The following is a 6000-nucleotide window of genomic DNA, read 5'->3' as shown; positions in this document are numbered from 1 at the left end:
TCAAGGTAAAAAAAGACTTGATGTTTTCACACTTTTTTGTCTGGAACTTGTTTATCCTTTGATATAAGCTTTTGATAATTGGCACATGGACGCAGCACCTCCAGAAAATGTGATGCGTCCCATGAAAGATGACTTCTGACCTTGACAATTAACTTCGAGATCAAATCATTTATCTGTATATGTCCACTCCATATATTCTTGCTTGCGATGGCAAGAACGTTTCAACGCAACTAAAAATTTGAACCCTTGCATGTAGCATGGAAAGACATTATATGCAAAAGTAATTCTAATTATGGAAAGTTGAATAATTACTACCATATGAACATAAAAAGGGAGACAACTTGGATTTTACAAGTCTCACAGGTAAACAAAGATGGCGACAGACAATACAAATGGAAATTTTCGAAAACGACCCAGGACTAATACTGTCGACGTTTAAAAGAAATAACATCCATGGATTTAACATTCAAAACTATTAAAACGAGAAACCGAGCGTCTGTTTGAGTTATCATTTTACGATGATTTTCATCTGAGGATGTTGCGTAATCACTCAGCTTGTGATCAGCAGTGAGTTTTTCACGACCAATTTGTTAATGAGGGAGATATCTTTTACAACAAAATGATAAAAACTAGCTCTTTCTCGATTAATTAAAATGTGGTTGATAAATATGTTCATTTATATATAGGCTTACAATCTTTCACGATATTCTCAACTTACAGCTGACATGATATCCTGGACAGTCAATATTTTACAACATAATGACATGTGATGACAAACATTAAATTGCCCAGTCATTAAAAAGTCATCACATACACAGGGAGTCATATTTTTCTTAAAAAATTGAAGCAGATGCACATGGGAATAATGCATGATAATATTACTAGGTAAGCAACAAACTTAATTTCAAGTTGACATCACAAAAGGTTGAATGAATAAATAACAACTACATGCTCTAAACCTTTTTATTAAGAATTTTCAATTCAAACATTGTTTACATTATTATCATATAAAACACTGCAAGTATATTTTTATTGAACAAATAAAACAATTCTCCTTTAATGATGTCCACGAAAACACTATGCAAACGAATCGGTAATGGAATTTCACTTCTCCAAGAAATTGACCACTTCTCCCAACGCTCTCATGGCAGGAGAAATGGTTACAATGAATAAAATATCTAAAAGTATTTTATCATGTTTATTGCAACATTGTTTTCTAAGTATAGTTAAAAAGAAAAAGGAAACATGTCCAAAGAGCAAAGAGCAAAGTTTGCATCATTAAACTGTATTCTTTTTAGAATAGGAATTAATTGATATACTTTTTGATTTTCAACAAAATTTGTAAGATCTAAAAAAAAAATGTTAGAAATACCAATAATTCATATTCAAAATAAATAATATATTTACTGAACATGAATTCACTATGTAAATGTGAAATTTGAATAGGTAATAGTTTGGATAATAACATTGAATAGGTAATAATCAGGAATTCCAATGTACGTTAAGCAACCAACAATCAATCAATCAATAAGTAAAAAATATAACACAAATGATGTCAATTTAAACTCAAGGTTTACTACTAAATTTTACAAGGAAATGTTACCTTTTTTAGTTTTCTAACATTCAAGGCAAAGTTTTCCATGGGACAAAGATTCTACATTTACCTCTGCAAATGTTATTCAATCATGACACAAAATCCCTACATGCACTTAACAAAAGGAAGTCCAAAGCATAGTAACAATGCCCTGTCTTTTGTCATTTTAACTTATCTTTGAAGTGATTTATTTTCAATAACAAATTGTAGGTGTTAATTGCAAAAGAAATCATTTGTTTGATTTAGAAGGAAATGATTTAAAAATATTGTAAGAAAAAGAGTATGGTGTAAGCCTCAATTAGACAGTAACCCTACTATATAAGTAACACACTTCAGGAAACATAAATGTAGAAAGAAAAACACAATCAAACAAATAAGGTTTGCTAGTTTTCTTGGAAATAGATAAAGTTATTGTAATTGTGACTTTCTTCTAGGTTTATAATATTAGATTAGATACAATATTTTATTCTCATATATCGTTTTTGTAGAATTCACAAAAAGCAAGAAAATGAAGCCGGATACATATGCACTTTGACACATAGGAAATATAGATGTCAGTGTTTACTTAAAAGTGAATGAATTCATTACTTCCTTATTTATTCATTTTCTTTTCGATGTATTGATGTAAGAATTAAACTGGATAAGAAAGACATTGTGTATTGAACAAATCGGAAACCTATGATTTGTTAGAAAGACCCCATTATTGGATGACTGAATACTTTGAATAATTATTCATTTAAAATAGCAATTTGGAATAATAAGAATTCTTAGTTTCAGTGAATATTTATAGTGCATCATATCTGAATTTATGGATACCTTGGATGAGTATTCATTTAAAATTGCAATTAAGAATAATGAAAAATCATAGTTTCAGTGAAATATATAGAGCAATTTGGGATAATGAGAATTCATAGTTTCAGTGAAACTTAAATTGCATCACATCTGGAGTAAATGATGGCATTGCAATGGTTTAGTGTCAAATGACTGCTTGCTGTACTTAAAGTCAAAAGGTATATTAATAATACTATTAGTCTAAATTGCTGTTTATAGCCAAACTGGCATTTTAAATTGGTCATGCATATTAAACAATACTTCAATGTATCATTTTATTTATATCACCATTAATCACAGCTGCTTTTTGATAAATTTCAGACAACTATATACGTTCAATTAATACTATTGTAGTCTTGTACGATTCAAAATAAGAAGATGTGGTACATGTATGAATTCCAATGAGGCAACTATCAACCGTAGATCAAATGATGTAATTGTATAGGTTACTGTACATCCTTGCACAATGATCAAAACCCATACCGCATAGCAAGCTATAAAAGGTCCCGACATACATGTAACAAAATGTAAACAAACACCATCAAATTAATTTATATACAAAAGCAACAAACAATCAAATAATAATCAGCAAAAAACGAAAACCACTAAAAATAAGCATGTGTCAGAGTGGTCCATCCCACCATATTCCATATTCAGTTAATGAATGATACAAACATTTTGAGAAGATAAAAAACATATCATGCATACGACTACTAGCATTTATATAGGTGGCTTCACATTTAACAACAATATGTCAGTTAAGGCTATGAAACAATAATTCCTTGATGATTATTTCTGATGTCTCCTATGTTTGTACGCCCATCAATGACGGACTTATTATGGTAGATGTATCCAAATGTCTGTCATATTGGATGCAGGGATAGGGTAAATGAAAATTTAATGATATAAATTAAGTGTAATGCATTACAATTTTTCATGTAATTGAAAGTAATGTGTAATTGAGCATTTTTAAAATTTCATGTAATGGTAATTTAATTAGTGACAATGACAAAAGTATGTAATGGTAAATTACCTTTCAACTACATTTCAATTACATGTACTTTTATGGTGTGCATGATAAGAAATTATGACAATAGTGATTGTAAAATAATATTTGTTTACAAATATTAATATTTCATGTAAAAAAAAAATTTAAATACACAAATCTGTACTTTATTCTTAAGTTTTGATATTGTTTATTTGACATGCAGAAATGTTTCTTTAAAAGTCTTATAATAAAAAGATAAATTTGTGATAATCATATCTTAGTGCTGTTCAGTTTTTTTTCTTTATCTAAACTGATTAGTAATCAATCACCTTTTATTAAAAAAGCCCTAGGCTATGTCAAGAAAATGTGTGAACACTGTTGAATAATTCTTAGACAGTTCATTTTGAATTTTAAATCCTTGCATACAATCATTTTGTTGAATTAGTATACACAAAGGTTTGTAAATAAAAATCATCAGTAGTAAAAATAAATAACAATTAATCAGATTAATATGTGTAATAAAACAGCTAAGGGACAATGCTACTATTACATGTATCTTATCTAATTAGCAAAATATTGCAAATATATAGGCATTATACATGTTTTGTATTACAATTATTTTGAATATTGTGACAAGCATATTTTTTAATATTTGTAAAGTAAAAAAAAAATGAAGAAATTTATAATTTAGATATATTAAGTTAATGACTAAATTTCAGAACCATGCACAGAGATGTCAGAAAACCCCAAAATGCATTGGAAAGTTAATAGCAACAAATTTCCTCTTCTTTCAACGTTAGCCAGAAATCCACAAGCAATACCTGCCACATCAGCTCCTGTCGAAAGACTATTTGGTATTACTCGCATAGTGTTCAGACCAGAGAGATGCAGGCTAAATGGAAAAGATTTGAATGACTAATGATGATCAAATGCAATGCTAAAACTGTGTTGTAAGCTTACATGTATATTTAACACATGCTATACATATATTGTATATTACATATTGTTTAATAAAATTGTGATAAAATGTAATGTGTAATTTAATCAGTTACTTTAGTAAAGTAATTGTAATTTAATTAACTACATTTCAAAAACCGTGTAATGGTAATTAGTTTAATTGATCATTTTTGCAATGTAATGTGTAATTTAATTAATTACATTCCAATATAACTGACCCCAAGTCTGATTAGATGCAATATTAACAGTAACACGTCTCAGGCATGTTTTTCTACAGATCCATTTTATTTGCTTCTGGTTAAATGCCTTCAAAATCATGTAAATGTTATTACCATTTATTCTTGCAATAATTTCAATATACACAATAAGCATAATATCACGTGTTATTGTTGCAGCTGCTTATTTTATTTTTTATTTATGGGTTGGAGCAAATTTTTTTGTTTTTTTTTCTACTACAATTTTGAAAGCTTCTAGCAAAAGAAAGTCCATAAGTTTCTTCTTCGTGGCTTCACAACTAGAACTGTACATGTATCTTGCTTACCATGATTACAACTTCATTTTATAGTGCTGTGAAAAGTTTATAAAATACAAATAGACTAAAACATGATAAAGGTGATATTGAGTATTCTGGATTGCTATGATAAGACATCAACAAAATAAAACATAATCTAGAGGTCAACATATAGCTTTCAACAAAACAAAATGTCGTTACAAGAAGACAGACTTGAAAATTTAATTTGAGAATGTTTTCTGATAATATCATAAAAATAAGAAGATGTGGTAAGTTTGCAAATGAGACAACTTTCTACCAGTCGAATGACATGAATGGCATAGAAGTTATCAACTATGGATAACTGTGCCGGCAAAACGAACCGCAAAGCAAGCTATATACTTTTTTCTGTAGAAACACTGAACTACCTCCAAAAGTGACGACCATTTAATTATAAGAGGGGGGCTAGAACAATTTAATGCGGTCAGAATATTTATTTCCAACATAAAGAGTGGCCAAATTATTAATTTTCATTCAGACCAGGGTCAGCATAGTTTCTACTTATCCACAAATAGACACAAAAAAATCCCTCCAGCCACCCCCTCCCCTCCCTTTCCCCTCAGAATAAACTTTTCAACTCCTAAAGTGATCTAACTTTTGTATTACAGATCAACTTTTCATAGGATACACTTACAACTTCATACATATAGAGCAGTCAAAATGAAGTCTAGAATATATATTCTATAAATACATGTAATATGAAAATATAATAGCATTACTATCAAGGGTGGATCCAGGGTCCAAGGAAATGGGAGTGTTAATATCCAAAATGGTTAAATTTCTAAGCATAGCGAGTCAAATTTGTTTTGGAAGATTTTATATTTTTCAGTCAAAGGAGAGGGACGTTCACTATGTCCCTTAAAAAATAACCGCTGACAATACTTCTTTAAAAAAGAAAATAATAGTTCATAAATGTGAGTCCAACAAACTTTTTCTGGATTAATTGTAACTATTGGATGCCTATGTAAATGTGACCAGATACGCGAGTCAAAAATTATTTGAACATTTTTAATATTTCGGGCCGGAATATTAATTTTCATGTGTATTAAGCATGATAAGGCAATATTACTTATTTTCACC

General features: G+C 29.3%; 1 long non-coding RNA gene across 2 annotated transcripts; it reads left to right on the top strand.

Moving 5' to 3' along the window:
* The first annotated feature begins 368 nt into the window (after nucleotides 1-368).
* On the top strand, nucleotides 369-4425 carry LOC127739045 (uncharacterized). Of its 2 annotated transcripts, none has more exons than XR_008000255.1 (3): nucleotides 369-567; nucleotides 2083-2604; nucleotides 4133-4425. It is a non-coding gene; the product is annotated as an uncharacterized LOC127739045 (long non-coding RNA). The 2 variants fall into 2 exon arrangements; XR_008000254.1 differs by lacking the exon at nucleotides 369-567 and adding an exon at nucleotides 639-885.
* Nucleotides 4426-6000: the final 1575 nt, after the last annotated feature.

Source organism: Mytilus californianus, unplaced genomic scaffold, assembly GCF_021869535.1.
Source record: "Mytilus californianus isolate M0D057914Y unplaced genomic scaffold, xbMytCali1.0.p SCAF_4, whole genome shotgun sequence".
NCBI lineage: Eukaryota > Metazoa > Mollusca > Bivalvia > Mytilida > Mytilidae > Mytilus > Mytilus californianus.
Note: the sequence above shows the minus strand (reverse complement) of the source record. Positions and strands in the feature narration are given on the sequence as shown.